This window comes from Nematolebias whitei, chromosome 10 (genome assembly GCF_014905685.2).
Source record: "Nematolebias whitei isolate Nwh7 chromosome 10, NemWhi1, whole genome shotgun sequence".
Taxonomy (NCBI): Eukaryota; Metazoa; Chordata; class Actinopteri; order Cyprinodontiformes; family Rivulidae; genus Nematolebias; species Nematolebias whitei.
Window position 1 is genome coordinate 25459733 of NC_056507.1, and position 11169 is coordinate 25470901.

Genomic DNA, 11169 nt, shown 5'->3' on the forward strand with positions numbered 1-11169 from the left:
CTTCATCAGAGCAGACTGAAGAAGTGCTCAGCGTTGTCATTTGAGCCCGCTGACCTTTAGTGATTAACTGGCAGACTGTACCTGAAACAACAGGTAAAAGGTGAAGAGTTTAAGCACGGCCTTCACACGTTCACAGCCCATTAGGAGATGCAGCTTTCTGAGGTATCGTCCCTCTTGTCAGGCGGATAATACAGCCTCCTTATAGATGGACGGGCATTGTCATGGTCATTTAACCTATAATAACTGTTCAAATGACTGAAGTCTGACATTTTGAAGTGGGGTTCATGTTTTGAACAATTAACAGCCTTATTTGTTGTATATGGGTTTTTGAACACCTCAGTTTGAAAGAAAAATGTTTAATCCTGACTGGACCAAGAAGCTAACCAAAGATCTCACTTATTAGGGCACCAACAAACCTTCTGGTACTTTTCATAGAGATAAAGAGGGTGTATCTCTGAGACTAAAAGTGTATTGCTACCATCATAAAAAGCACTAATCTCAAAACCTCTGAAGCCGTTCATGCGAACGCTATTGTATAAAAATATAAATGACCACATTCAGTTTCACAATTCACAGGCATCTATATTGAATTTTTTTGTATTTTAAAAGCACAAACAGTGGCAGCAACGCTCCCAACACAACCTGGGACAATTCCAGCAGGGTGACCAGAATTTATCTGCCAGATTAACAAAACAAAGCTAAATTGATGTCTGGGGGCCGAGATGGTGTAGAGGCAGGGCAGCCGGCTTGGGACCCGAAAGTCCCAGGTTCGATCCCCAGTCACTGCACATCACGTGGCGTCTCTGGGCAGCACGTCTCATCCCCAAAATGCCCCCCAGGCACCCTCAATAGCTGCCCACTGCACCACCTGGTGGTGGATGGGTTAAATGCAGAGACTAATTTCGCCATTGTATGGAAACATACAGTGCTGACATTGTGATGACATTATTATTATTATTATAAAGATCAATAAAATACAGTTTGTAGACTGCTATGAAAACTTTTGACATTAAATTTGTTTTAAGACAGCAGTAATCTACTTTGGACCCACTCGGATTAGTTATTAGTTAATAAAGCTAGTCAGAAATAACTCCTTTTCTCTATATTGATCCACTGAATAAGCTGTCTACAACAGGTAAGATATTGATTGCTCATAACCGCTTCACAGAATTAAAAGAACATGTCTCTTTAGCTACTTGTCAGGGAAATCTTTGTACATAAAAACTGCCAAACCTGGAACAAATGCAACTTTAAAGGTGTTTTATTTTCACAAATGGCATGCTGACAGTAGTTGCTATTTATTGGATGGTATTTTTATTTTGTTGCTTTTATGGAAACACTGACATACTGCATGCTGAAGAAGTTTTGGGGGACTTTCTGAGATTCTTAAAGTGATGAAGATTTGTTTGCGTGTTCGCTGGTGGAATTTTGAACATGGAATTAAATTATTTCTGCAATAAAAAGGACATGTTTTGTTGGTGTCAATTATTTAAATGTTTATTAGAGATTAGAGTAAAAAAATATGTGAAAAGCGCATTATCTTACCCTTGGAGAGAAATGTAAATGTGCCACACACAGCAGTGGATTGATTGCGCATAAGGCCATGAGTCTATTTTGGTCTCAGAGGCATAGTGCTCAGTAGCACTTCAGTCATACTGGCTCTATCACAGTTTTGACCTTGTTTGAGGGGCGATGAGAGGCGTCGGGAGCTTCCTTAACTTCCCAGGGAGAAACGATAGGTCCCCGCAGAGTCTGAATAAACACGCGCTTTTCTGAAAGCTGTGTGTAATTTGCACTTTGCCATCTTAACTGTAGTTATTACTATTTTAAATGGATACATCTGTCTATGTGAAGTCTTTCATTACCTCTACTCATTACCACTACATCACAGTGCTCCCCAAGGACGCCCCTTTACGTGCTCATTCGTTGAAATCCGCTTTAATGTTCTGAATTTGACGCTTGGCTCAAAACAAATTTGTCTGCAGCAATTAAAAAGTATCACCTCGCAAACAGCCCCTCCTAAATTCTACGTGATACCCGAGTTTTCTCTCTGACGGTGTGGAAACATGTAGTGTGGTGCATGTTTGATCTCATTTTATATTGTGAATCTCACAGAAACTGGTTTAAATGGCTACTTTTGATATCGTACAAAAACCCATCACGCTCAGAGGAAGTTTTTAATTTGCATGCAGTCAATATTTTTATGTTGCCTCTTCATTTTTGCTGGTTGTGTTGGCAGTTTTGCTAATACCAGTCATTAGAGGAAAAATTGTTACTCAACGCTTGTGGACTAAATGAAGTTGTGGAAATAAAAACATTTAATTTAAGAATTTCCTGTTACATGTTATACAGTTGTGTGAAGGGTTAATTGCAACACCCCCACCACCACCACCACCCCGCCTTGGAGTTATTTGAGTTGAAACAAGTTTTTTACTCCCAAATGACTCTGAATTTTTTAATTCTTTTAAGGCTTGAGGTTAAATTTTACATTGCATCATGTTTATGGGCACAATACGTCATTTTTGCCTGTATTACATAAAGAAAATACTATGCAAAGTAATTTAACAACACAAAAACAATTTAAACTGAAGTATCTAATGTTTAAACATTAAGGCTGAAGCCTAAAGTAGAGTTCAAATTGATATACACTAAAGACGTTCTGTAAAACCACACCTGCAAATAAAGCAGATTAGTTGCACTTTATAAGTTCCCTTCAGTAACAGAGATGCAGAGCTAAGATCATGAACGTGCCAAACATTTTGTAATCACAGCTGCAAGTCTTCCAGAGTGAATGTTTTACTTCACCTTGACATCAGATGTCTAAATGTCTGCATACATCATGCTTTGGACATGCTGCCATGCTCAATGAAACCACAGGTCAAAATAACTCCAGTTGAAGCTAAAAGCAGCACGGAAAGCAAAAAAAAGTTGTCTGTAGTGAAAGTGGACAGAAATGTGAACCCCTTAGGAATGTAAGCTTTGCAGAAGTCATGAAAAAATGCAGCTGTTGTTGATGAAATCAGTTTGTTCCAGACCTAATTCAAAGGTCAGAGGTGACGCGAAATGACAGTTTTCATAGTCGGCGCTTGTGTTTCAACATGTGCCTGCGTTTAACGAAATTACATTTCCAAGGCAGCTTTTAGTTCATATTTACTTTTGAGAGAGTCACTTGAGTGCAGTCCAAAGCACCAAATGTCTGCGTTTAAAATTATGTGAGCATGTTGGAAATTATTTAGGTCACAGGGTGGAGGTTCACTTGCAAGCAATTTAGTCGTTGCTGTCTTCATCCTACCTTAGCACTGATTTTTGGGTGAATTACTGGCTTCCTTAAGCAAATACTTTCCCTGTTTGTTTAGTAGTGTTTGTACAGCTGTATAACACTCAGTTCTACATACCTGCTGGGAGCACAGTTTCCCCATCTCTTCTGATCCAGTTACTCATGGAAGTCATTGACTTTGACACCACTTTGATTAAAAACGGGGGCCTGAGTTTGTTAAAAAAAAAAAAAAGTAAAGGAAAAAATAAGTTACATCCAGAGGTTGGTTCCAGTTGGTAAAAGAAAATAAATGCAATTGTTGTTAGACCAAAATTAAAATATTAGTTACATATGTAAAAATACAGCAAAGAGAAGTTATTGACATATTATTTTCAACCTAATTAAAAATCTTTGTGCTCAAATTCTCAACAGAAACAAGCTAAAGTTATCTTAAACTTTTTTGGAAATATTGTTTTGGTTACATATTTACATGCTTGAAATATTTATATAGATCCCCCTCCCCCTTTAAACCCCCCCCCCCCCCCACACACACACACGCTAACTACATATTAGAAACAAAAACATACAGAAAGACAATAAAACATTCTTAAACAACAAGCAGTCACTATTATTAATAACTTCCTTCATCAACATTATTCAGTGATTTGAATTTTTCTCTGGAAAGATTATTAACAACAAATATCTTACCTGTTGTAGATAACTTTTTGAACAGACTCAGTTTGGGGTAATAGAACTGAATGTTGGGCAGCTAGTCAAAATAAAGTTTAGTACAGCTGTTGAAAAGCAAAACCTAGCTCAGTCTTTTCTAGAAGTTCATGCAAACACTACTATTAAAGAAGTTCATTTTGTTGTCAGTCTTACATTATACTGCTCTTTACGTTGAATCCTTTGATCATTTGCAAGCATAAATAGCTACAACCACAGCTATCTGTAGCACTTCCTGTGCTGCCTGGAGCCATTTCTGCAGGTTTACTGTATCATAAAATCTTCCAGATTAACCATGTAACATTAAATCGATAGTGGGGTAAAGGTTTAAAGAAACTGTGTTTGTTTGAACCTTTGTGACAGGTTTTTGATTATTCAGAGACATACCTGCAACAGGTGAGAAACTTTCAAAAATGGATCAATTCCTTTAATTTTAGGAATATAATATATGGAAAATGAACATCTTCAACTGCTCATACACCATTTTACAAATATAATACACAAATCTAATCTGTCATTTGAGCAAAGAAATAGAAAACTGGCTCCCATCAATAGATGGTGGGAAAAAAACGCACGTCAGCCTTGAAATGCTCAATAGCAGCAAAATTCACATCATACTTTTTAATATATTTATTAGTTGTTTTTTAAAACACAAATCACTTAATGTATATTAATGTAATGCATTTCAAACTCAAGCTTACTAGACTAAAAATAAAGAGATCAATTATGTTTTTCTTACAGTAAAATATCCTTATGTTCTCACATTTTTCTGCCTTTTTTTGTTTTTGCAGTTTTCCAGCTCCTGTTTTACCTAAAAAGATCATATCCATGCTGAATAAGTTTATGGCTGTGATTGCATAGCCAACCAATATCCCTCATGCTGTCAGGCAAGTGCACCTCGTTGGAAAAAGCCTGATTAAATAAATGCTGTCTGCTGACTCCTCCAGTTTCTTGGCACTTCTTATTGTCACCCCTAGTTCATCTCCCCAGATTGAGATATTTGCAAAGTGTCATCTTCCATAAATAGCTGTCTGGTCTGATGCGGCCTGTGCCCCCCTCTGACTTGGCTTCAAAAAAGCTTCAGTGCAACATTTCCTCATCCTATTTGTCTACAGTTGTTTTGGACAAAAAAATAAAATAAAAGCAGAAAATGTCAGCAGTTGAGGAAAGATAGAGCAAAAATCTTTTCGAACAACATAACCTAACCTCACTTCCTATGACTTTTTATCTGACTCATTTCAATCTTTGAACTCTATTAGTGGAAGCAAATCTTCTTCCTGTTCTTTGGATGAAATGGGATTTAGAGTAGTCTTATGCTGGGTTTAAAATTTTACACGTTCTCTGTGGCTGTAGGAGTAAAGCTTCAAGCTATTTGGTTGATGTTTGACGGGTCCATCAGGAGGTCAACACAGAGCAACTTCTCATGCAAGGAGGCCGAATTACTTAGAGAAAACCCAGAATGCTCACGAAGAAACACCATCCAAACACCACGCTGGAAGGTCACCACGACCAAAAGACTATTTTGCTGTGATTGGTTATCACTCATCCCCACATCACTCTGCTGCCATTGAACAAAAATATACTACAACAAATAATTAGACACAAAAATATCACTACAGTGTGCACCAAAATGTATCCAAACTCCAATGAAATAAATTAGAGAAATGTCAAGATGCACAAGTGGAATATTGCTTATGAAAGAATATTTAGGTATAAATGGTGTGAGGCTAATTTAAGTATTACAAAAGGCTGGAAAGTGTAAACCCTAAAAACAGACATATTTGAACACCTTTAGCGGGCCTCATAAGCTTGTGCATAAGTTTAGCAGTAACACAATACTGTGTAAATACGGCTAAGTTAAAAACTGGTTTGGCAAAGCAGCATACAGCCATGAAAAATGAATCATAAAAACTTTTTGTTAAGCCAATAAAATGGTTGATTTCTCAGCCTTTTCAGCCAATGTTTCAGCGTTTTGACAGGAAATGCAGAGAGGCTGTTAGGCAGAAACGCAGACCTTTATGAGCATACTTATTACCACTGCCGGCCCGCTTTTAATAGCCATACGATCCACCCGGCTCACAATGGACTGTGCCGGATAATATCATAACCAAGTATTTACCATGGAGCCGTTTAAGATTTCCTAGATAAAGCTGAAATACTAGAGCTGCAAATTTGTTAATATCATTAAAAGATGTTACCAGTAACTGAAGCTGAGAGAATATGATCCCTCAAGGCCCCAGCCTGTGGAAATAATTTATAATGTAACAGCTATAAAACATGTACAAGTTATCAGGTTCAAGACCTGTCCCAGCATCTGAAGGCTCCTGTTTCACATGGCACTGCCTTTGATGCAAGTGGTAAAACAATTAGGGGAAATGGGTTTTCCACCGTGCGCATGTCAGAAACTTTCAGCTTTTCTAAATTTGTCATGAAAGCACCAGTCGAAGCAAGAAAGTTTAGATCATGATCGAAAAAGCTTTAAAAACTTGTTACACTTTTCAATTGAACTGTACCCTTCAACGGTAATGATTTTAATTTGACAGCGCACTCTCTTTAGTACAAGATCGCTAAGTAAACAAAACACATTAGTGATCTATATTTAATTGAGTTCAGATCTTTTGAAGTGGGCTTCTGAAGAAAGGTTGCATTTAAACTATTAATATCTTATATGTTATATAGCTTTTGGAACAATAATAGCTTGGAGATAGAGTTTATTACTGACCAGAATGACAAGTTTGAAACTAATTAGAGCAGAGCTAGGACCAATGTGGCCCCCTTGACTGCAGGAAGTGCTAAAGCTAGCTGCTGACGCTGTTTGATATGGAAAAGAAACACAAAATTGCATGCAAATAATTGTGTAAAGCAGAACTGATGGCAAAGATAACGTTGAAAAATCCTCATTTGCATCAATCGCTATGCAAGCTTGAAACTGGTGTTTTAAAATGACAGAAATCGACTTTAGTTTTGACCCTGCTGGGACTAGCCATTAGTTTGTCATTCCAATCAAAATCAATTTCTACTTTCTCCACTGAAATAGAGCTATCTGTAACTGGTACAATGGTAATTTGTTACAATCTTTCAAAAATATTGTTACTTTGTGTCAAGTATCGTATAGTATCATCAAGCAATCATATCCTGCTGATTAATCAAACTGACACATCTATATCACCATGTTAATCATATATTTACTGTCTCTATAGTGTCAATAAGGTTCAACAAAATTCAAACGGGAATGAACATTCTAGAAAAAGAATTAAGAAAAAGATGGTCCTTGAAGCGGCTGTAGTGTTTATTTTCTCCTTTATTGTATTCACACTGGTAATGTGATATGTCACACTGCTGCTAATACACTTCTGTATGCTGTCATCTGGCTGCAATGCTTATCAGGCCTGTGTTGATGATTTGCCCTCTTTGTCAGGGCCAATTATGCTTGGATGTGTCATGGTGACAGGCTGTGGAACTGCTATTACTGATGCCGAAGGATGACGTGAGGCAGTTAGAAGCTGCCTGGCCTCTCTAACCCACCTGAGGTTAGCAGGTGCTACACTCGATTTTTCCTGCCACAGGTCGGTGTCAGGGTTTCAGGCTGAGCATGACAGGAAATAACCCAATGGTGCAGTCAGGTCTTGGAGGCCAGGACATAAAATAAATACTTTAATAATAATGAATAAACAGGCTGATGTGGCAGCATAAACTTATAGGACAGGATCAGGGCAAACACAGGGACCACAAGAGGCATACCAGGACTCATAGACAGACTTATATACACAAATATGACAGGGTATAATTACAAACATCTGGAGGACACACAGGTGGAACTGATCAGGGCAATCAACACTAGGGAGACACTAGGGAGTACAGACACAGGGAGACCAACAGAGGGCACCATCCTTACAGTACATCCCCCCAAGGATGTCCCCTGATATCTCCAAAAGGCTTCCCCACAAAACTTGGGTGGGAGGAGGGGGGAACCACAAGGATAGAGGCCAAAAAGGAAAAACACGAGGACAAAACCAAAAACCGTCAGGGTAAAACCTGGTAACTAGACTAAACATAACCAAGGAACATGAAAAATGTCTAGACAGTCAGGAGATCATCCCTAGACAGCCTAGAGTTCAGGGTGGGAGGCCAGGAGGACATCTGGTACTAGGCCAAAGTTCAGGTGGGTGGTCGGGAGGCCATTCAACGGGTTGGAGCAGGTCAGATAGGCGGCAGGGAGGCCGTCCAGCACAGGGCCAAAGTTCAGGTGGGTGGCCGGGAGGCAGGTGGGTAGTACAGGCGGCTGTCTCTGAACAGGTTAGGCGAGCAGCCGGGATGCAGTTCAAAACTCTGGAGCAGATCCGGAGCTGGACCTGTGGGGGATGCATAACAGCCAAGCGTCATGGAGCCCTTGAGGAGAGGCGAGAACCCTGAGAGAGGCGAGGTCCCAGAGCGAGGCAAGGACCCAGAGCAAGGCGAGGAACCAGGACGAGGTGAGAAACTAGGACGAGGCAAGGAACCAGGATGAGGCGTAGAACAATGATGAGGCATATAACCATGACAAGGCATAGTACCAAGATGAGGCAAGGAACCAAGGCGAGGAGATGTGAAACACTCAAGCGATGTAGTAGGCATAGATCCCTATAGGAGTGCAGGAGGCATAGACCTTGAGCAGCATGGAGACCTTGAGCAGCATGGAGACCTTGAGCAGCATGGAGACCTTGAGCGGCATGGAGACCCTGAGCAGCGTGGAGACCTTGAGTGTCATGGAGACCTCGAGCGGCATGGAGACTTTGAGCGGCGTGGAGACCTCAAGCAGCATGGAGACTTCGAGCAACATAGAAGGCATAGACCCCTCAAGCAGCGTAAAAGGAGTAGGCCCTTCGAGGACGTGAAACCCTCAGTAAGAGGCGGCGTGGACCTCACAGCAGGATATGAAGATCTTTTTGCAAGGTGTGTCAGGTTACAGGAGCAGAGTGAGAGAAGACCCTTATGCCGAATTCAGTCCGCACTGAGGGGACGCTGCATGTCATGATGTCTTGCGAGTGCACGCTGTAGTTGCGCTGACGAAGTGACATGTAAGAGGAGATATATAAAGGCAGCAGACCAATGAGTGATTTAAAGATGAAAATGTACCAGTGTGAGTCTGCGTGAGGTTAATGATGACCAATTGACCAGTGACTACAAAGTGCAGTGATGGGTAGGTGCAGCCAGTTATGAATCTTAACGCACCGTGATAGACAGCATCCAACATTTGCAAGGTGCTTGCAGGAGCATTCATGTAAATAATGTCACCATTGTTAATGGCCGGAAGGAAAGTAGCAGTTACAAGATGTTTCCTAGCATTCAGAGTTAAACAAGGTCTATTTCTGAAAAAGAAACTCAGTTTTAATTTCAATTTCTTTATCAAGTTTTCAACATGCGGCTTAAAAGAGAGCTGTGCATCGACCAAGATTCCCAAGTATTTGTAAGCATCAACAAACTCAATAGGAACACCAAAAGATAGAAGGAAGTACTGCTGGTACCAACTTTCTGTTTGAAAACAACATCCATTTGACGTTTTCAGTATTTAGCACTAGTTTGAGATGGAACAAGTCTGACTGAATGATGTAGAATGCAGATTTTAAAGCTGGAAAACCTTAGAAACTGATTTAGCTTGACAATAAACAACTGCATTGTCAGCATAGAAATGTAAGGATGTGTCAGGAATGATCTGACCTAAATTACTTATATAGATTGTAGAGAGAATGGGTCCTAAGACTGAGCCTTGTGGTACACCATTGTTGACAGTTAAATAGCTCAAATTACCAATTACCACAATTACCATTGTGCTGAACACATTGCCTCCAATCTGAGAGGTAATTAGAAAACAAACCGATAGTGTGATCTGAGAAACCAATGTCTGAGAGCTTATGGCATCGGATGCCATGGTCTACCAAAAGCTTTAGACAAGTCTAAATAAAGTGCCCTGTGATGGACTTGCGACCCGTCCAGGGTGTACCCCGCCCCTCGCACAGTGATTGCTGGACATGGGCACCAGCGACCCCCGTGACCCAAAATGGAATAAACGGGTAAAGAAAATGGATGGATGGATGGATAAATAAAGTGCAGCACAGTAGTCCTTAGCATCCAATGTTTCAACAAAATCATTATAAACCTTCAACAAAGCGGTCATTGTGCTGTGTTGTTTCCTGAAACCAGATTGATGAGGAGGTAAGATGTTAAAAAAATCCAAATACTTCTTGACTTGAGTATTTATCAGTTTTTCTAGAACCTTGGCTAAAATACACCTTGGCTAAAATACAAAGTTTGGAGATCACTCGATATTTTTTCAGTATAGTGGGGTCTCCTCCCTTCAGTAAAGGTAGAACAAAAGCTGTTTTCCAAGCGTTTGGAACAGTATTTTGGCGTATGGACAGATTAAAAATGTGAGACACAGGTCCTGCTATGATTTGTGAAGCTAGCCTTAAGAAAAATGGAGGGAGGTCATCAGGGCCTGCAGATTTTCTATAATCCAGACCTTTTAACAGTTTATTAACCTCCCTATCAGAGAACTGTAAAAATGAGAAGGTGTGGTTTACTGAGGTTTGACTTGTAGGAAAATTTTGATTTGTAGAAGTTTGGCTTGAAGGAGAAGTAGTTGGTTTTCCATCAGTACTGTGACAAACAAGGAGCTAGAATCAACAAAATGTCTGTTGAAACAGATATTGTTGAAACAGACATTTTGTTTGGGTCCTTCATCCTTTGAATGAAGGACGAAACATCTCAACCAAAAAAAAAAAAAAAAAAAAAAAAAGAAACTGTCCAGATGACCTAACTGAACATTTTGACCTAGATTATTGAGCATGAACTTTGGTGTCTGTTGAAACAATTTAGAATCATGCTTATTTGACACAGGAACAGAGTCAACAAATAATTTTGGTAGCTGATCAGATGAATGGGAGCTGCCAGAAAGTAATTTAATAGTAATAAATAAATAAATAACCATCTAATGCAGACATCTGCTTAGGACTTACCATCACTCGGATTAGATATTAGCTTATTGCTCTGCGATAACTTTGTCTTTGAACTGATTATTCTTCAAGCCATTTCTAATGTAGTTAGGATGCTGGTTACTGATAACATTTCCACAGGATATCACTTAAAAAGGATTTATCCCATCCATCCATCCATCCATCCATCCATCCATCCATCCATCCATCCATCCA